We start from the raw sequence: 23,119 nt of genomic DNA on the forward strand, positions 1-23,119 counted from the left end.
CAATTAAGAAATGAGGAAGGCAAATTGTCCCTGTTTGCAGTTGACATGATTGTATATTAGAAAACCCTGTCGTCTCAGCCCAAAATCTCCTTAAGCTGATAAGCAACTTCAGCAAAGTCTCAGGACACAAAATCAATGTGCAAAAATCACAAGCATTCCTATACACCAATAACAGACAAGCAGAGAGCCAAATCATGAGTGAATTCCCATTCACAATTGCTACAAAGAGAATAAAATACCTAGGAATCCAACTTACGAGAGATGTGAAGGGGCTCTTCAAGGAGAGCTACAAACCACTGCTCAACAAAATAAAGAGGACACAAACAAATGGAAGAACATTCCATGCTCATGGATAGGAAGAATCAATATCGTGAAAATGGCCATACTGCCCAAGGTAATTATAGATTCAATGCCATCCCCTTCAAGCTACCAATGACTTTCTTCCACTTTAAAGTTCATATGGAACCAAAAAAGAGCCCGCATTGACCAGACAATCCTAAGCCAAAAGAACAAAGCTGGAGGCATCACGCTACCTGACTTCAAACTATACTACAAGGTTACAGTAACCAAAACAGCATGGTACTGGTACCAAAACAGGTATATAGACCAATGGAACAGAACAGAGCCCTCAGAAATAATACCACACATCTACAACCATCTGGTCTTTGACAAACCTGACAAAAACAAGTAACAGGGAAAGGATTCCCTATTTAATAAATGGTGCTGGGCATCCCATTACTGGGTATATACCCAAAGGATTATAAATCATGATGCTATAAAGACATATGCACATGTATGTTATTGCAGCACTATTCACAATAGCAAAGACTTGGAACCAACCCAAATGTCCATCAATGATAGACTGGATTAAAAAATGTGGCACATACACACCATGGAATACTATGCAGCCATAAAAACGGATGAGTTATTGTCCTTTGCAGGGACATGGATGAAGCTGGAAGCCATCATTCTCAGCAATATATCGCAAGGACAAAAAACCAAACACTGCGTGTTCTCACTCATAGGTGGGAATTGAACAATGAGAACACTTGGACACAGGAAGGGGAACATCACATACTGGGGCCTGTCATGGGGTGGGGGGAGGGAGGAGGGATAGCATTAGGAGATATACCTAATGTAAAAGACTAGTTAATGGATGCAGCACACCAACATGGCACATGTATACATATGTAACAAACTTGCATATTGTGTACATGTACCCTAGAAATTAAAGTATTAAAAAAAAAAAACTCCTATAAGTTAAAATGTTTTCAACTGATGTAAGCAAACTATATGAAAATTACAATTTTTGGCCTCTTCAGTCAATCATTATTCTCTTATTTTTGTCTGAAATAATAAATGTTGGCTGGAATTTTTATTAAAAAGTTAGATAAATAAGTAAATAAATAAACAGTGCTGGGAAAACTGGATATCTATATGTAGAAAGCTGAAACTGGATCCCTTCCTTATACCTTATACAAAAATTAATTCAAGATGGATTAAAGACTTAAATGTTAGACCTAAAACCATAAAAACCCTGGAAGAAAACCTAGCCAATACCATTCAGGACATAGGCATGGGCAAGGACTTCATGACTAAAACACCAAAAGCAATGGCAACAAAAGCCAAAATAGACAAATGGGATCTAATTCAACTAAAGAGCTTCTGCACAGCAAAAAAAATTACCATCAGAGTGAACAGGTAACCTACAGAATGGGAGAAAACTTTCATAATCCACCCATCTGACAAAAGGCTAGTATCCAGAATCTACAAAGAACTTAAACAGATTTAGAAGAAAAAGATCAAACAACCCCATCAAAAAGTGGGCAAAGGATATGAACAGACATTTCTCAAAATAAGACATTCATGCAGACACAGGAAAAAATGCTCATCATCACTGGCCATCAGAGAAATGCAAATCAAAACCACAATGAGGCACTATCTCACAGCAGTTAGAATGGCGATCATTAAAAAGTCAGGAAACAGCAGGTACTGGAGAGGACGTGGAGAAATAGGAACACTTTTACACTGTTGGTGGGATTGTAAACTAGTTCCACCATTGTGGAAGACAGTGTGGCGATTCCTCCAGGATCTAGAACTAGAAATACCATTTGACCCAGCCATCCCATTACTGCATATATACCCAAAGGATTATTAATCATACTACTATAAAGATACATGTATATGTATGTTTTTTGAGGCACTATTCACAATAGCAAAGACTTGGAACCAACCCAAATGTCCATCAATGATAGACTGGATTAAGAAAATGTGGCACATATACACCATGGAATACTATGCAGCCATAAAAAAGATGAGTTCTTGTCCTTTGCAGGGACACGGATGAAGCTGGAAACCATCATTCTGAGCAAACTATTGCAAGGACAGAAAACCAAACATCACATGTTCTCACTCATAGGTGGGAATTGAGCAATGAGAACACTTGGACACAGGGTGGGGAACGTCCCACACCGGGGCCTGTGGTGGGATGGGAAGAGGGAGGAGGGATAGCATTAGGAGACATACTTTATGTAAATGACAAGTTAATGGGTGCAGCACACCAACACGGCACATGTATACAAATGTAACAAACCTGCACATTACGCACATGTACCCTAGAACTTAAAGTATAGTGAAAATAAAAATTTAAACATTTAAAAAAAAAAAAAAGATCTTTATCTTATCTCTCTGCTGTCTTCCACTATGGACCCAAAGTTTTGAAAGACTTTATAAAATAAAGTGTACTTGTGAATGATGGTTTATGTGATCCTAACATAAGAAAAGGATAATTTTTCTACCAGGCTTTTAAAAATAATTAACATAACTCAAAAGAGGACACATTATTATATTCAAGAAATTAGGGGTATTAGAAATTATCCCTCCTCACCAGAAGTTTACAATCTCTTCATAGAAAAACATAAATGAATGATCATACTCTAAGGTAGTATATGTTATATTAGGTATATGATATATGATACACGTAAACCATATGTAGTCTTTTGACACATTCATGTATGTGATATATATTATTAAGATAGTCCTGTACATCTGCCTCCCCCAATAAATTAGGAGCTCTTCATGAGCAAAAATTATAGCTTTTCATCATTAGTCTGCTTGGTGTTTACAATATTAACAAACCGTTAAATGAATGAGATCCTTTCAATCTACGTAACTGGTCAAGATAATAAATGCATCAGGAATTCCCAAAGGATAGGCAGTTTGGGACTGAGATCACTGAGTAAACATGAAGATGCAGGTTGAAGTAGACTTCTATTAAAATTTGAGCTAAAGTGGATAAGGTTCAGATCAACTACAGTATGGGGTGGGATATTGTATTAGTTTCCTGTGGTTGCTATAAGAAACTACCACACATTTATCAGCTTAAGAAAACAGAAATTTATTATCTTATACCTCTGGAGGTCAGAAACTGAAATCAATCTCATGGTGCTAAAATCAATGCGTTGGTAGAGCTGTGCTCTTTTTGGAGGCTCCCAGAGAGAATTCATTTCTTTGTCTTTTCCATCTTCTCAAGACTGCCTGAATTTCTTGGTTTATGACCCCTTCCTTCATCTTCAAAGTGCATTACTCCAACTACTGCTACTGTCATCACATCTCCTTTTCCTGCCTTTGAGCCACAGATTTCCCTCTCATAAGGACCCTTGTGATTATACTGGGCCTATCCACATGATACAGAATAATCTCCCCATCTCAAGGTCCTTCACTCAATCACATCTGCAACGTTCCTTTTCCCATATTAGATAACATATACACACGTTCTGGGGATTAGATGTAGGCATATCAGGAGGGCCGTTATTCTGCTTACCACAAATGTTTCAAGCAAAGGTCTCATGCAGTGATCCTTAAAGTGCAGTCCCTGGACCAGCTGAATCTGCATAACTTGGTCATTCCTTAGAAATGGAAATTCTCAGACCTCATCCCATATCTACTGAATCAGAAGCTGTGGTGAGGCCCAGCAATCTGCATTGTAACAAGCCCTCCAGGTGATTCTGATACACACTAAAGTTTGAGAATCACTGCCCTACAGTTTGGGAAAATGACAGAGCAAGGTCAGAGGTCTGTGAGTCTATAGATTTCACAGGGACAGAGAGTTTCGAAGAGCATCAGAACACAGAACACAGAGAATATGCAGCGTCAGAGCATGGAGAGTCTGGAATCTCAGGTTAAGGGTCACATCACAGTTAAATGTCTGGCTCTAAATGTGAATTTGGTAATCTTCTTACACATTTCACAAAATCAATGCTTAACTGAAAATCCTCACTGATTTTATGAGGCATAAAATTAATCTGTTCAAATTCACAAATTTAACAGATTGACCTAGAAAAATAATTTCTGTTACTTTTAAAATTGTAAATCAAAAATTTATTATAAGGATTTCCAAATTAAAGACATGATCTTTTACATACTCAAAGTATTCATTAATATTTTAATTTCTAAAAGTCTTCCTCAAAATAGCTACAGCAATAGCTGTAATTCATCTGCAATTTTACTATTTTCATTTTTTTCATCTAACAAGCAGCACAGTAAGGAATTCTTAACTGTTATCTCTAGAAGGCGAGGCATTATGAAGAAAAGAATTGCAGGTGACTTCCCATGAGGGTTGATTTAGAGCAGAGGACAATTGCCTTTCCAAGGCAGAAAAGTGGGGCCATTTAGAATTGTGCTCTCCTAGAGGCAAACAGGAAACAGGAAGCTCTCTGTCAGCCATTCTTACCCTGCCCCCAGGGCAGGAAAGGCAGGAGGATGAGCCATATCAGTTACTTTGACCCAGTCTAGGAAATAAGATGGCTTATTCAGCCTGTAGACCTGGGCTGATGTGGGGGGGCACAGACAGCATCCACAGCCCACCGTAACTCTCCCTGACAACCAGATAACATCCAGTCAGCTTAACACTGAACACTGAGGAAATGAAAAGGAATGTATACCCAAAACACATTAATTAACTTTTAAACAAAAGGGAGATAACAGTTTTGTCAGGAAGCGGTAAACAAGCAGAGGACAAGCTACCTTCCATCTCTAAGAGACTTTTATTGGGTCCAAAACTCCTCTGGGCGAACATCACCCTAAGCTGCCATAGCACTCAACTACAATAACTCAAAATGGACATAAACAGTCAGATGAATTACAGCAACCCCCAGCAAATTTAAGCAGATAAGAGCTAACCTATGCCCCTATACATACCATTGTACCTAGCCTCCTGAATTTGATAGAAGACTGTAATCACAGCTTGGAAATTTGCATTAGCATTTCTTCACAAAATTAACAATACTCCAGAGTAAATCTGAGTTTGTAAAAGAAGATTCAAGTGCAGAATATGCCAAAATATATAAATGTATAAATATCATCACAATTAAACATTTTGAAACTTCTCTTCAGGGCACTGAAAAAGATCTACATAGGATCTACATCAAACAGACATAGTATAAGGGCTCTATGCTGTAAGATTATATTTGTAAAACAAAATGAACCAGAATTGAAGTCATGTATGAAGTGCTGTTAGTTAATGTAAACGCTGGTTCTGACTGCTGCCAAGTCAAGCCAACTGATCATGTGATTTAAGAAGGCTCCAAATGTGTTCTTCCTTCAACCTTCTCTAATAGCAACATCAGCAACCCAGTCACCCAAAGAAGAACACGTAGAGCCATTGTCTTCATCCTCAACCTTTCCTCTACCCCACTCTCCACACACACACACACACACAGTTTCAATCACTTGAGACTCTTACTCATTCTACCTCTGAAAAGCCCTTACTTCTGTCTCTCTCCATTCCCACTGTCCTACTTTTGGCCCCAAACAACTCTTTAGACTACCTCTTGACTCATGTCCAAATCCTCCAAATCTTGACCAGATGGCTCAAACCCCTTCAGCACATTAGGTCAGATGTCCCTCGTGTATGTATCTCATTCTCCCAGAAAAAAATCTATGGTTACCTCATCAGAGTTACTGTATCACTACTTTATTTTACTTATTTTTTTAGAGATGGGGTCTTGCTATATTGCCTAGTCTGGAGCACAGTGGCTATTCATAGACTCAATCCCACTACTGATGGACAGAAGAGTTTTGACCTGCTCTATTTCTGACCTGGGCCAGTTCACCTCTCCTTAGGCAACCTGGTGGTCCCCCGCTCCCCAGAGGTCACCATATCAATGCTGAACTTAGTGTGGACACCCAATCAGCATAGTGCACTACATCCCAGAACTCCTGGACTCAAGCCATCCTCCCACCTCAGCCTCCCAAGTAGCTGGGACTATATCATTGAGCCAGTTTATTTCATTTTTAATGTAATCATTGTATACAATTATTTTATGAAAATATGCCTTACATATTGTAAAAGTACAAATCTTAAGTGCTAGAGCTTGATTAATTTTCACATGTGCACACCTGTAACCACCACCCAGATCAAGATATCAAACACTCTCAGCATCTCACCAGACTTGCAATCAATACTTGGGCACCTAAAGGTAACCACTATTATAACTTCCATCACGATAGATTAATTTTCCTGTTTTTAGGCTTTATATAAATGGAATTGTACAGTATGTGCTCTTTTGTGTAGTATTCCATTTGATGAATATGTCACAATTTATTTTTCTATTCTCCTGTGAATAGACATTTGCGTTGTTCCCATTTGAAGATTATTATGAATAAAGCTGCTATGCACATTCCCGTAAATCTCTTTTTTGTGAACATGTGCACTGAGTTCTGTTGGGGATATGTCCAGAAGAGGAACTGCTGGGTCACAGGACTGATGTATGTTTTATGTTAGCACATACTGCTAAACGTTTTCCAAAGTGGTTTTACCACTTTCTAAGTATCTGAATCATTCTAATAGTTATGCTTTATTTATTTATTTATTTATTTTTGAGATGATATCGCATTCTTTCGCCTAGGCTGGAATACAGAGGCACCATCATAGCTCACCGCAGCTGTGAACTACTGGGCTCAAGTCATCCTCCTGCCTCAGCCTTCTGATTAGCTGGGACTACAGGTACATGCAGCCATGCCTGGCTTCTTTTTTTTTTTTGGAAACATGGGGTTCTCACTATAATTCCCAGGCTGGTCCCGAACTCCTGGTGTCAAGCAATTCTCCCACCGTGGTCTCCCAATGTGCTAGAATTACAGGCATGAGTCTACGCACGCACGCAGTCAGTTTTACTTTTTTATTGTTCATTTTTGTATGTGCCCATTCCACAACCACACTTGAGCTCCTGAAACACAGGTCCCTATGTTGTCTTACCCCACACACCCAATATATGGATTATAATTACAATTAAATGTTGATATTACATACAAGTAAAAGAGTAAATGCATTCATAGAGCATGGTGGGACAGGGGCTTAGGAATGTCATGTTCACTCAAAGGAAAATCTATCACCTCTCTTCTGGACCAAGTCCAGGGATGACACATGCTTACTCCAGCCCTGCCAACACTTCAGTAGTCATCCAAAGTGTGGTGGAATATTCATATCAGCTGTCTATATTCCCCAGTCCCCACTGAGTTGCTCAAAAACCCAGTTAGGTCTATCTGCCCAGTGTTCCTGGGTTTTAAACTTGCTAATATGTATTTAGTCAATCATTAAACTGCTGGAAAATTTAGCAAGCCAGAAAACCTTCAAAGTTATACTCTTTTTTTTTCTGTAATTTTGTGCAGCTTCATTTTGAAATGTGCTAAGGAAACTGCACTCGTTAACTATCCCATTCAGCCTTCTAAGGTGGAATCAATTAGTGCCAGTCATCCACGTCAACCCAGAGATAGACACCATCTCCCAGAGAAACACCCTAAAGATGCGTGTCCCTTGATCTGTTTGCGCAGATGGTGGGGATTAGTTACACAAATACGGGGAGAGAAGATAGGATTACGGAGGAAGTCCTCCAAAGTCCTCCAGCTCTCCCTGAAAGTGAATTTCTTGTCCTTCCTGTTTTTGCTTCTGAGTACTAAATTTTTCACTGCTCTTATATTTCTGCAAGCGCCACGGCATGAACTACTTTCTACTCCTTTTGCAGGGACTATTTTCTGTTTTTTAATGTCGCTTTTAATAAAACACAGGCTCCAGACAGTTTCAGCAAGTACATCCAACAGAAGCCCTCTCTGCAACCCTGAAACCATAATCCTCCCTGGGCTGGAAGTAAAATAAAACTCCCAGAGATAAAGTTTCATTAAAACTGTGTGGAAAAGAAAATATATATTGCTATTATTTTCTTTTACCCAAGAGGTAAAATTAAATTAAAATGTCCTTTTGGTTTTAAATAAGGGTTTCTTTTTAATTGAGATAAGTTCCATGCTTCCAAGTTACTTGCTATTGCTACCCTCCTCAACAAGAGAGGTCTTATGGGGAAAATTCTGATCTGGCAGCAGGCAGTCATTCTGTGAAGCAGGGGCACCTCAGCCTTCCATTTTAAGAGATGCTTCTAAAATGAGTCCAACAAATAAATGTTTCTGAACAACTTAAGGCTTTTCGCCAGCCTGTACCTCCGGTCTCCTCTCAAAATCAGTTAGTGAAATTACTGCTGTTGGAATTCATTGAAACCTGGCAAATATTGTTACTCACCTGGGCCAGGGTCAAGTTACCATTGGCAGGGCAGGATGCACAGCGTAATAATCTGGCTGCTTCATTAGGAAAACCTTCGGCAGTTTAAATGGTTATTTGTCCTGTGACATTTTTACAGGTTTTACAAATGTCCTCCTCAATCTCCCCTGCCAAGTCACTATGCCACTCACCCCTCAGGCTTGCCAGTGGAGATGGCATGTAATCTCTAGCTGAAATACTCCTTTTTATTTAAATATCAAGAAATGGTGGCAAAGGAAATATAGATATTTGTAGAGAGGATATATTATCATTTAAAACAGTATATGCAATTCATAGCTGTCTAAATGTTTGCTACACCTTATGGTTCAAGGAAACTTGCCCTCCTGAATGTCTCTTGTCTTAGATCTTGCATCCTCCACCTCTTCCTCATGACCCTACCTGTATCTTTTCCTCTTCCTCCTTCCCCTCAACACACATTCCACCCTTTCCTGCCAATGGAATGCTAGTCCCCGGGTGCCACGACACCACATCTAACTGATACTACTGAACTGCACAACCTCAGGATATATACCACCATGGCTCCATTTGCTCAAACTAACCCAACACTAAGCTTGTGAGTACAAGGCTGTACCAAGTGCATAGCACCTTTGCAGTTCTTCACATCTTCCTTCCAGGCCCATGGTACACGGGAATAGCAGAGTTCACACTGTCATCAGCCATGGAACAATTACGATTTAACTGGGCACCATGTTTTTAAAAATAAATTTGACGTAGGAAGGTTAAAATAACAATAACAACATTAATAATAAGGCTAATAATAATAATTATAATAAATTATACACAATCCTACCCCACTAATAGTAACTTTATTTTGCACACTTAATTTTACATAATTGTATACATAGCATACACATGTTAATTTTACTTTCTGCCTTTTTCACTTAACACTATCTTAAACATTTTTCCATGTTTCCAGTCTGAATGTTATTTTTATGATTGCCAAATGTTTTCACCAAAAGTTGTCAACTGCATATCTTATCAATTCTAAGACTACATTACTAACTTGCATAGCTTAAGATATATAATTATTAAACCTCTATAAAATGTGAAAACAGTTTCAGCCCTAGCAAAGGTGCACCATTAAACCCTGTGAGCCCACACTTTTTTTAAAAATGAAGAAATTAAGGCTTAAAGGCCTACAGTGTCAGCTGCAATAAGTGGATGGATTCAAATAGCCAGGCTACTTCTAGAATAGAACCCGGCCAGGGTGTATATTTAAGCCTGTGTGCTCTATACAATCCACTACACATGGGATGACATTGAAATTAAAGTGTCTGCAGATCTAGAACATGGTGGTAGGGTGCTTAGCATCCCAGCTACAACGGTAGGAGCAGGGTTGTGGTTGTATTGGACACAGATGAAGATGCATTGAAAATGTTTAATAGGAATGTGGAAGAGTTTGACTTAGTAAATGTTGTCATGGTTTACTGTGATACGTGCTCACAATTTAAGAGACTGTCCAAGTCATTAGATACAGTAATCATGAATTCTCACTTTGGGACCAAAAATAATAAAGTTATATTCAAAGATATAACTTCTCTGAAGACTGCTTTGGAAATGGCAAGGACAGTCGTATATATTTTGCACAAATCCTCAACTAAAAAACACGCTCAACAGTAAGTTGCAGAATAGAAAACCGAGATAGATGTTATTACAGAGTTGAGATATGACCTGCCGGCATCATGCAACTGTCATAAAAAGAAATCAGTGGATGTTGAAGTGAACTAATTCAGTTTTCTTTTCCTACAAAGACAAAGCAGCTTAAAACACAATTTAAATGAATTTTTAAAATTGTTTATTTTAAAAGCTGTGAAAACAATAAAAGTAAATATATCAAAATATTAACAAGTGGTTGCTGTGGAAGATGGAACACTGGGTGATATTATTTCTTCCTGTTTTTGTACTTCTTAAATTTTCTATAATGAGCATGTACTTTTTATTTTAAAACTTTATTTAATAATAAGAATAATAGCTCCATTTATCAACTATTTACTGTGTAGCAGAAACCCTTCTTTTTTTTTTTAATTTATTTATTATTATTGTACTTTAAGTTGTAGGGTACATGTGCATAAAGTGCAGGTTTGTTACATATGTTTACTTGTGCCATGTTGGTGTGCTGCACCCATCAACTCGTCATTTACATCAGGTATAACTCCCAATGCAATCCCTCCCCCCTCCCCCCTCCCCCCTCCCCATGATAGGCCCCGGTGTGTGATGTTCCCCTTCCTGAGTCCAAGTGATCTCATTGTTCAGTTCCCACTATGAGTGAGAACATGCGGTGTTTGGTTTTCTGTTCTTGTGATAGTTTGCTAAGAATGATGGTTTCCAGCTGCATCCATGTCCCTACAAAGGACACAAACTCATCCTTTTTGATGGCGCATAGTATTCCATGGTGTATATGTGCCACATTTTCTTAATCCAATCTGTCACTGATGGACATTTGGGTTGATTCCAAGTCTTTGCTATTGTGAATAGTGCTGCAATAAACATACGTGTGCATGTGTCTTTATAGCAGCATAATTTATAATCCTTTGGGTATATACCCAGTAATGGGATGGCTGGGTCATATGGTACATCTAGTTCTAGATCCTTGAGGAATCGCCATACTGTTTTCCATAATGGTTGAACTAGTTTACAATCCCACCAACAGTGTAAAAGCGTTCCTATTTCTCCACATCCTCTCCAGCACCTGTTGTTTCCTGACTTTTTCATGATCGCCATTCTAACTGGTGTGAGATGGTATCTCATTGTGGTTTTGATTTGCATTTCTCTGATGGCCAGTGATGATGAGCATTTTTTCATGTGTCTGTTGGCTGTATGAATGTCTTCTTTTGAGAAATGTCTGTTCATATCCTTTGCCCACGTTTTGATGGGGTTGTTCGTTTTTTTCTTGTAAATTTGTTTGAGTTCTTTGTAGGTTCTGGATATTAGCCCTTTGTCAGATGAGTAGATTGCAAAAATTTTCTCCCATTCTGTAGGTTGCCTGTTCACTCTGATGGTAGTTTCTTTTGCTGTGCAGAAGCTCTTTAGTTTAATGAGATCCCATTTGTCAATTTTGGCTTTTGCTGTCATTGCTTTTGGTGTTTTAGACATGAAGTCTTTGCCCATGCCTATGTCCTGAATGGTACCACCTATGTTTTCCTCTAGGATTTTTATGGTATTAGGTCTAACATTTAAGTCTCTAATCCATCTTGAATTAATTTTTGTATAAGGTGTAAGGAAAGGATCCAGTTTCAGCTTTCTACTTATGGCTAGCCAATTTTCCCAGCATCATTTATTAAATAGGGAATCCTTTCCCCATTTCTTGTTTCTCTCAGGTTTGTCAAAGATCAGATGGCTGTAGATGTGTGGTATTATTTCTGAGGACTCTGTTCTGTTCCATTGGTCTATATCTCTGTTTTGGTACCAGTACCATGCTGTTTTGGTTACTGTAGCCTTGTAGTATAGTTTGAAGTCAGGTAGCGTGATGCCTCCAGCTTTGTTCTTTTGACTTAGGATTGTCTTGGAGATGAGGGCTCTTTTTTGGTTCCATATGAACGTTAAAGCAGTTTTTTCCAATTCTGTGAAGAAACTCATTGGTAGCTTGATGGGGATGGCATTGAATCTATAAATTACCTTGGGCAGTATGGCCATTTTCACGATATTGATTCTTCCTATCCATGAGCATGGTATGTTCTTCCATTTGTTTGTGTCCTCTTTTATTTCACTGAGCAGTGGTTTGTAGTTCTCCTTGAAGAGGTCCTTTACATCCCTTGTAAGTTGGATTCCTAGGTATTTGATTCTCTTTGAAGCAATTGTGAATGGAAGTTCATTCCTGATTTGGCTCTCTGTTTGTCTCTTACTGGTGTATAAGAATGCTTGTGATTTTTGCACATTAATTTTGTATCCTGAGACTTCGCTGAAGTTGCTTATCAGCTTAAGGAGATTTTGGGCTGAGACAATGGGGTTTTCTAAATATACAATCATGTCATCTGCAAACAGGGACAGTTTGACTTCTTCTTTTCCTAACTGAATACCCTTGATTTCTTTCTCTTGCCTGATTGCCCTAGCCAGAACTTCCAACACTATGTTGAATAGGAGTGGTGAGAAAGGGCATCCCTGTCTTGTGCCAGTTTTCAAAGGGAATTTTTCCAGTTTTTGCCCATTCAGTATGATATTGGCTGTGGGTTTGTCATAAATAGCTGTTATTATTTTGAGGTACGTTCCATCAATACCGAATTTATTGAGCGTTTTTAGCATGAAGGGCTGTTGAATTTTGTCAAAAGCCTTTTCTGCATCTATTGAGATAATCATGTGGTTCTTGTCTTTGGTTCTGTTTATATGCTGGATTATGTTTATTGATTTGCGAATGTTGAACCAGCCTTGCATCCCAGGGATGAAGCCCGCTTGATCATGGTGGATAAGCTTTTTGATGTGTTGCTGAATCCAGTTTGCCAGTATTTTATTGAGGATTTTTGCATCGATGTTCATCAGGGATATTGGTCTAAAATTCTCTTTTTTTGTTGTGTCTCTGCCAGGCTTTGGTATCAGGATGATGTTGGCCTCATAAAATGAGTTAGGGAGGATTCCCTCTTTTTCTATTGATTGGAATAGTTTCAGAAGGAATGGTACCAACTCCTCCTTGTACCTCTGGTAGAATTCAGCTGTGAATCCATCTGGTCCTGGACTTTTTTTGGTTGGTAGGCTATTAATTATTGCCTCAATTTCAGAGCCTGCTATTGGTCTATTCAGGGATTCAACTTCTTCCTGGTTTAGTCTTGGAAGAGTGAAAGTGTCCAGGAAATTATCCATTTCTTCTAGATTTTCCAGTTTATTTGCGTAGAGGTGTTTATAGTATTCTCTGATGGTAGTTTGTATTTCTGTGGGGTCGGTGGTGATATCCCCTTTATCATTTTTAATTGCGTCGATTTGATTCTTCTCTCTTTTCTTCTTTATTAGTCTTGCTAGTGGTCTGTCAATTTTGTTGATCTTTTCAAAAAACCAACTCCTGGATTCATTGACTTTTTGGAGAGTTTTTTGTGTCTCTATCTCCTTCAGTTCTGCTCTGATCTTAGTTATTTCTAGCCTTCTGCTAGCTTTCGAATGTGTTTGCTCTTGCTTCTCTAGTTCTTTTAATTGCGATGTTAGAGTGTCAATTTTAGATCTTTCCTGCTTTCTCTTGTGGGCATTTAGTGCTATAAATTTCCCTCTACACACTCCTTTAAATGTGTCCCAGAGATTCTGGTATGTTGTATCTTTGTTCTCATTGGTTTCAAAGAACATCTTTATTTCTGCCTTCATTTCGTTATGTACCCAGTAGCCATTCAGGAGCAGGTTGTTCAGTTTCCATGTAGTTGAGCGGTTTTGATTGAGTTTCTTAGTCCTGAGTTCTAGTTTGATTGCACTGTGGTCTGAGAGACAGTTTGTTATAATTTCTGTTCTTGTACATTTGCTGAGGAGTGCTTTACTTTCAATTACGTGGTCGATTTTGGAGTAAGTACGATGTGGTGCTGAGAAGAATGTATATTCTGTTGATATGGGGTGGAGAGTTCTATAGATGTCTATTAGGTCTGCTTGCTGCAGAGATGAGTTCAATTCCTGGATATCCTTGTTAACTTTCTGTCTCGTTGATCTGTCTAATGTTGACAGTGGAGTGTTGAAGTCTCCCATTATTATTGTATGGGAGTCTAAGTCTCTTTGTAAGTCTCTAAGGACTTGCTTTATGAATCTGGGTGCTCCTGTATTGGGTGCATATATATTTAGGATACTTAGCTCTTCCTGTTGAATTGATCCCTTTACCATTATGTAATGGCCTTCTTTGTCTCTTTTGATCTTTGATGGTTTAAAGTCTGTTTTATCAGAGACTAGTATTGCAACCCCCGCTTTTTTTTGTTCTCCATTTGCTTGGTAAATCTTCCTCCATCCCTTTATTTTGAGCCTATGTATGTCTCTGCGTGTGAGATGGGTCTCCTGAATACAGCAGACTGATGGGTCTTGACTCTTTATCCAGTTTGCCAGTCTGTGTCTTTTAATTGGACCATTTAGTCCATTTACATTTAAGGTTAATATTGTTATGTGTGAACTTGATCCTGCCATTATGATATTAACTGGTTATTTTGCTCGTTAGTTGATGCAGTTTCTTCCTAGCCTCGATGGTCTTTACATTTTGGCATGTTTTTGCAATGGCTGGTACCGGTTGTTCCTTTCCATGTTTAGTGCTTCCTTCAGGGTCTCTTGTAAGGCAGGCCTAGTGGTGACAAAATCTCTAAGCATTTGCTTATCTGTAAAGGATTTTATTTCTCCTTCACTTATGAAACTTAGTTTGGCTGGATATGAAATTCTGGGTTTAAAATTCTTTTCTTTAAGAATGTTGAATATTGGCCCCCACTCTCTTCTGGCTTGGAGAGTTTCTGCTGAGAGATCTGCTGTTAGTCTGATGGGCTTCCCTTTGTGGGTAACCCGACCTTTCTCTCTGGCTGCCCTTAACATTTTTTCCTTCATTTCAACTTTGGTGAATCTGGCAATTATGTGTCTTGGAGTTGCTCTTCTCGAGGAGTATCTTTGTGGCGTTCTCTGTATTTCCTGGATTTGAATGTTGGCCTGCCCTACTAAGTTGGGGAAGTTCTCCTGGATGATATCCTGAAGAGTGTTTTCCAACTTGGTGCCATTTTCCCCCTCACTTTCAGGCACCCCAATCAGACGTAGATTTGGTCTTTTTACATAATCCCATACTTCTTGCAGGCTTTGTTCATTTCTTTTTCTTCTTTTTTCTTTTGGTTTCTCTTCTCGCTTCATTTCATTCATTTGATCCTCAATCGCAGATACTCTTTCTTCCAGTTGATCGAGTCGGTTACTGAAGCTTGTGCATTTGTCACGTATTTCTCGTGTCATGGTTTTCATCTCTTTCATTTCGTTTATGACCTTCTCTGCATTAATTACTCTAGCCATCAATTCTTCCACTTTTTTTTCAAGATTTTTAGTTTCTTTGCGCTGGGTACGTAATTCCTCCTTTAGCTCTGAGAAATTTGATGGACTGAAGCCTTCCTCTCTCATCTCGTCAAAGTCATTCTCCGTCCAGCTTTGATCTGTTGCTGGCGATGAGCTGCGCTCCTTTGCCGGGGGAGATGCACTCTTATTTTTTGAATTTCCAGCTTTTCTGCCCTGCTTTTTCCCCATTATTATTGTATGGGAGTCTAAGTCTCTTTGTAAGTCTCTAAGGACTTGCTTTATGAATCTGGGTGCTCCTGTATTGGGTGCATATATATTTTGTGGTTTTATCTGCCTCTGGTCTTTGATGATGGTGATGTACTGATGGGGTTTTGGTGTAGGTGTCCTTCCTGTTTCATAGTTTTCCTTCTAACAGTCAGGACCCTCAGCTGTAGGTCTGTTGGAGATTGCTTGAGGTCCACTCCAGACCCTGTTTGCCTGGGTATCAGCAGCAGAGGCTGCAGAAGATAGAATATTTCTGAACAGCGAGTGTACCTGTCTGATTCTTGCTTTGGAAGCTTCCTCTCAGGGGTGTACTCCACCCTGTGAGGTGTGGGGTGTCAGACTGCCCCTAGTGGGGGATGTCTCCCAGTTAGGCTACTCAGGGGTCAGGGACCCACTTGAGCAGGGAGTCTGTCCCTTCTCAGATCTCAACCTCCGTGTTGGGAGATCCACTGCTCTCTTCAAAGCTGTCAGACAGAGTCGTTTGTGTCTGCAGAGGTTTCGGCTGCGTTTGTTATTGCCCTGTCCCCAGAGGTGGAGTCTACAGAGACAGGCAGGTTTCCTTGAGCTGCTGTGAGCTCCACCCAGTTCGAGCTTCCCAGCAGCTTTGTTTACCTACTTAAGCCTCAGCAATGGCGGGCGCCCCTCCCCCAGCCTCACTGCTGCCTTGCCCCTAGATCACAGACTGCTGTGCTAGCAATGAGGGAGGCTCCGTGGGCATGGGACCCTCCCAGCCAGGTGTGGGATATGATCTCCTGGTGTGCCTGTTTGCTTAAAGCGCAGTATTGGGGTGGGAGTTACCCGATTTTCCAGGTGTTGTGTGTCTCAGTTCCCCTGGCTAGGAAAAGGGATTCCCTTCCCCCTTGCGCTTCCCAGGTGAGGCAATGCCTCACCCTGCTTCAGCTCTTGCTGGTCGGGCTGCAGCAGCTGACCAGCACCGATCGTCCGGCACTCCCCAGTGAGATGAACCCAGTACCTCAGTTGAAAATGCAGAAATCACCGGTCTTCTGTGTCGCTCGCGCTGGGAGTTGGAGACTGGAGCTGTTCCTATTCGGCCATCTTGCTCCGCCCCCATCCAGAAACCCTTCTAAGTCCATTATATAACTGCCAACCATTTAATCTGTATAACAGCCCTTAAAAGTAGATACTACTACTGTTTCCATTTCACAGATGAGGAAACCGAGGCATGGAGCAATTAAGGTACTTGCACAAGGTTTCAGAATTAATAAGTGGAATAGCAAAAATTTTTAACTTACGTACTCTAGCTCCAGAGTCGCTACACTCTTACCCTATACGCTTAAAAAGACACAAGCTACATTTAAGCTATAACCATTTTTAAATAGTCCACTGCCTGGCTTCATAGTGCAATAGATGCCGTTATGTTTTTGGTAATCTGAAACTGTGATATGGCCCAGTGTAGCACCATCGCTATCATTCATCACCACCGTCACCATCACCATCAATCCTAACAGCACCATCATTTAAAAACTTCCATTAAGTTTTTAGTGTGGCCGGGCGCGGTGGCTCACGCCTGTAATCCCAGCACTCTTGGAGGCCGAGGCGGGCAGATCACTTGAGGTCAGGAGCTGGATATCAGCCTGATGAAACCGCGTCTCTATTAAAAAAAAAATACAAAAATTAGCCAGGCATGGTGGCCCACACCTATAATCCCAGCTACTCAGGAGGCTGAGGCAGAAGAATCACTTGAACCCAGGAGGCCCAGGTTGCAGTGAGCCGAGATTGCGTCACTGCACTCCAACCTGGGCGACAGAGGCAGACTCCACCTCAAAAAAAAAAAAAAGTTTTTATTGTGTACAGAACACTGTACCAGACACCTGAAGAGATACAAAGTATGTAAAACACATGCTCTTTACTCGTGAGAACACCAGAGCTAGTCTGAGAACACCTTCAAAAGGAAAAGACTGTAAGCATCCATGAGATGTGAATTGAGAATTTACATAAATATCTAGAAATTATGGGCAAAAAAGAAAAACTACTTCTAGCTGAACTACAAAGAAAATGGAAGGTAATGCATAATGGAGAGCTTTGATCTATGTAGGATAATAGCTTCAGATTCCCTTTCCACCCTAAATATATAGACATAAAGTTTTACAGGGGAAAAAAAGTGAATATTGAAGTCAGTTGTATATTCTATACTGCTTTCTTTATGATATTTTCAGCATGGGTCACATAATCCCCTAGTTCTTATGTCAAATTTAATTTAACTATTCTCATATGTAATATATAATTGTGCTCAATGACTTTAATGAAATAAGATTCTGAGGTTTTATCTTTCAAAATATTCTGAACTATATTAGCAAAAGGAAGTTTCTAGTTCTAATCAGCAGATACTAATTGCAAATAAATGAAGCAGGTGGCAAGTCTAAAAATCAAGTAATGACTGCCAATTTATTCATATGAATGTGCTTTGCTCTTATAACCTTTTTTCATCTTTGAAATGTATCTAATTTACTTGGTATAATATACCAAAATATACATATATTTGAAGTTTATATACATATATATAAAAATCTACTACTTTGTTACTAATTGAGAATATTTTGAAAGATTTCATATACGTAAATTTACCTTAAAATGTATGCTAAAACCAAACTAATAAAATGAAGCTTCGTAGATGTCCTTAGGAAAGTTTTAGCAGATAATAAAAATCATCTGTAGGCTGGACACAGAGACTCACACCTATAATTCCAGCATTTTGGGAGGCTGAGGCAGGCAGATCACTTGAGGCCAGGAGTTCGAGACCAGCCTGGCCAACACGGCAAGACCCCGTCTTTACTAAAAATTAGCCAGCATAGTTGTGCATGCCTGTAATCCCAGCTACCTGGGAGGCTGAGGCACAAGAATCTCTTGAACCACGTAGGTAGAGGTTGCAGTGAGCCGAGATCATGCCACTGCACTCCAGCCTGGGCAACAGAGTGAGACTCTGTCTCAAAAAAAAAAAAAGAGTCATCTGTAGAGAGTATATAAATTATATATAAGGTGTTTTTCTGAAACACATGGAGGCACTCAATTACGATTTGTGCTCCCAAGCACTTTAAATATCTTCACAATATCTTTTTCAGACTATTAAATTATTTGGCAGTCTTTTTTTCATAGATAATCAAAAGTAAACTTCTGGGAATGTGGAATTCACAGTGTCCAAATCAGTGAAAATGACTTGAGATTAAAGTAAAATCCCAATTATATAAGGCTTTTCCATCATTTACAGCCATGACTTTGTAGGTATCCTTGACCTTGGTTCTACTGAATCCTCCCTAAAGGGGCCCTTCCTTGGAGCTGATATATTTTCCTTTTATATTGAGTCAGTATTTGAGTCAAAAACTAGCATTGTAGTTTTTGCTGTGACTTTAATTATAACAAATCCATATAGCCAGCTTCTCATTTATTTGACTCATAAATCTCACCAAAATACTGTTTTATTCTGTTTTATTATTATTTAAATATAGTGATGCCTTTAAGAAGTTTTCCTTATGTGAAAAACTGAAAACATTTTCACATATTCACTTATTTTTGTAATCACCTAAGCTGCTTTTGTCTGAACAATATGATTTCTCCTGGAAAATAAAACAAAAACCTACAGGGTTTACAATGACCTCTCAGATACAGTCTATACTCCTTCATTTAGTATTTAAGTCTTTCCATAACCCGATCTTCATTCTGCCTTCCTAATCGTACCTTCTACTTCTTCTCAAAACTATTCTCTTCAGTACCAGAATTCAAGCCCATATTCCAGGGTCCTCATCTGTAAAATGGGTTAATAATCTTTATTTCTACTGTCGGTAAATTAAGCGTGAACATGCCTAGCACAGAGGCTAGCGCACAGCAGGTGTTCAAAAATGGGAGAAGGAACAAAAGTCATAAGAGACTGGGCTTGAGTCTGAGAGAACTGCTCATGGGAACATCATCACCCTCTCTGAACTTGGTTCCTCATCTGTAAAACTGTGTTGTGCTACCAGGCAGTGTTCAACATAGAGTACCTAGCACAGATCTTGGCACAAAGAGGCTCAAAGTAGACACATAGTATGAATGAAAAAATGAATGCTATTGTCTTCCATGTAAAGCAAGACAAATAGATGAGAGGTTCCCAGAGATTCACTGTAAATCCCACTGAGATCAGTTCACCTCTCCAAACCAGAGAACATGTGCTCTTGAAGGGCAGAAATGAAACAACTTCATTGGAATTGCCTTCCAACATTTATTCCAGAGCTCAGTTTTGCTCAGAATAGCAGACCTGAAATCTGGCCACCTGTGAGTACTGGGCGTGAGCACAGTGGAAAAATGGACGGGGAGGTGCCATGGCGAAAGTTAGCCTGGCCAATTATCCTGTAACAATAATCAAACACAGATTAATACATTTATAAAGTTTACTAGGGCAATTCTTATCTCCAGCAGACAAAGGGATGGACCTTTCTTCACTAGGTCACCTCTCCAGGAAGAATGGGAGATGACAAGGCTAAATAAAATAAAAGACACCACCACGTTTCTTGAAATTAATATGAAACATTACATTCACTTGTAATTTACAATTGGGAACCTAAGAATTTATATGATAAACACAACGGTCTTAAAATGGAAACATCAATTCCCTATTTGAATCAAAAAAGACAGACATTTAGTATCAGGAAGCAGAGGAAAGGATAAATCAGAAGTCAGCTGGGGAAGGTAAAAAGGGAAGAGAAACCATCAACAGGGGAAGAGAAAAAAGACCAAAGAAAACAGAAAAACAGTCTGGGCGCAGTGGCTCACGCCTGTAATCTCAGCGCTTTGGGAGGCCAAGGCGGGCGGATCATGAGGTCAGGAGAGCGAGACTATCCTGGCTAACAGGGTGAAACCCATCTTTACCAAAAAAATACAAAAATTAGCCGGGCGTGGTGGCGGGCGCCTGTAGTACCAGCTACCCAGGAGGCTGAGGCAGGAGAATGGCGTGAACCCGGGAGGCGGAGCTTGCAGTGAGCTGAGGTCGCGCTACTGCACTCCAGCCTGGGTGACAGAGGGAGACTCTGTCTCAAAAAAAAAAAAAAAAAAAGAATAGTGCCATGGTACCTCAAAAGAAATAATAAACTCATTTGAGAAAGCTGTGACGCTAAAGAATCTGATCCATTAGGAGAGAAAATAAACCTAATTTATTGAGTCCCAGGGGCCCAGACTGGGCACATTCACATTTGTAGTTATTACCCCCATATTTCAGATGAGAAAAATAAACTTTACAGAGTGAACAGAACAAAAATTCAGCCAAGTCTCTGACAGCAAAATAGAAAAATAATAATAATACAAATAAAATAACTCACTACCATTATTTCACTTCACATCCTCCCTCCATGATTTTTATTTCATCAGCAGTAGGACAATGAGAAGGTTTCTAATCAAAAAAGATGTGGAAGTAAATGCCTCTGCTCTCCCATTTATAGGAAAAAGCCAAGTTAATTTCTTGTTCATCTTTTTACTCTAGAACAGTGGCTTGCACATAATAGATACGCCACAGAACAAAAAAGTTGAATTTAATTGAATAAGATACACATTACTAAAGAATGTTCATATCCAATTTTATATAACAACAAAGACTTAAGTCCTTGGATATGGCCACTGTGAACTTCCGAATGAGTCCTCTGAAAATATTCAACCTCTTCTTCTGCCTTTGGCTTCCTGCCTTGAGTTTTTGAAGTCATCAGGGTTAATAAAGCTAACAGAATTCTTCTTATTTAAAAGAAAAAAAAAAAGGATTGAGGAAAACAACTCTCCTGGAGCATTTTCTTATCAAAACCCCTTATCATGTGTAGGGCATGGTATCCTTGGTTGTTTTCTTATGAGACTATGTCTGGTTCTTCAAAGTTAACTGGGGCTTGCGAGGTCTTTTTTCTTCCAGATAGGCCTTGCAAACTCTAGCTGTGCCATAAATGCCTCGTTGATACTAACAGTCTAACGGAGTTTATAAATGCCCTTCTTATGTCTGCTTTTTAAAAATTAAATTGGTGACCTCATTCTTTAAGTATTTCTGGAAATCATCCTTTTCTAAACTAAAGGAAAGGGGAGGAGGGTGAGAGTGGGGTGAGGGATGAATAATTATTTAATGGTTATTATGTGCATTATTCAGGTGATGTTACACTAAAAGCCCAGACTCAACCACTAAGCAATATATCCATGTAACAAAACTGCACTTGTGACTCTTAAATTTATACAAAAAAAAAAAAAAGAATCAAGTTGATTAGGTTGTTAGAATAGTTTTTTTTCTCTTCTATAACATGCATGTTTACTATACTTGCTCCTATCTATATAGACAGTGAATCTGCATGGTCACGTGTTTTAAAGAGTAGAGAAGGGCTTACCCTGCAATTGGACTATCCCCAAATTTAGCAGAAAAAAAATTATAAGTGGCTCAGGATTTGATAAAATAGTCTTGAGTCTCCTTTTCCTTATCTCTTGTTTGGATAAGCTTCTTACTGGCTTTTTCTGCCCACAACTTCACCCATTCTTTACAGTGCAGCCAGAATGATGTTTGTAAAACATAACTCATTCAGGCGACTGCCCTCCTCAGAAAACTTCAGTGGCTCTCCCTTGTGTGGAGAATTATGTTTCAATGTCCTTGGAATTAAATGCCTTCCAAAGTCCAACACCAGCCTACCTTTCCTATCTCAACACCTTAAATCTGTGTATATGCCCCATGTTCCAACCTCAATTGACCATAGCAGAAGATGCCATGCATTTTCAAGCCTCAGTTTTAAGTTCATTCCATTTCTTATATCTAGATGTCCCTTCTCCCCATTCTTCAACTATCAAAATACAACTCATCTTCTAAGACCGAAATTAAGTTTCACCTCATTATGAAACCATCTCAGAGATTCTCCAGGTGGAATTGATTATTCCCTTTCTGGGTTCCCATGTACTATATATTGCTAATAAATACCTATTTTCTATGTATTTCTGTAATGCTTTGTTGTTTCAATGTATGTTTTTGCTGCTGGCCCAGAAGCTTCCTGAAAGTCAGGATCAGAAATGTACTATTTATATTTGTTTTCTTCACAGTAGTGAGCCCAGGATCTTGCACTGAATGGTGGATCAATAAATAATGGATGAATGAATGAATGGCATAAAGTAGGCAATGAACCATCAGCAGCTTCTTAAATGGAGTGAGACACTTAGAAGTTTAAGAATTGGAAAACTTATCTCAGCCCCTTCAGAGCCAAGACAGCTTAGGTGACAATAGACATTTTAAGGGAAAAGCTTCTCCTGGTAAAGATAATGGCTCATCCTTATGACTGGGCCCCTCAAATATTTTTTCCTTTTTTTTTAAAGTTTAATTTTATTTTT

The sequence above is a fragment of the Macaca nemestrina genome, chromosome 3 (genome assembly GCF_043159975.1).
Source record: "Macaca nemestrina isolate mMacNem1 chromosome 3, mMacNem.hap1, whole genome shotgun sequence".
Taxonomy (NCBI): domain Eukaryota; kingdom Metazoa; phylum Chordata; class Mammalia; order Primates; family Cercopithecidae; genus Macaca; species Macaca nemestrina.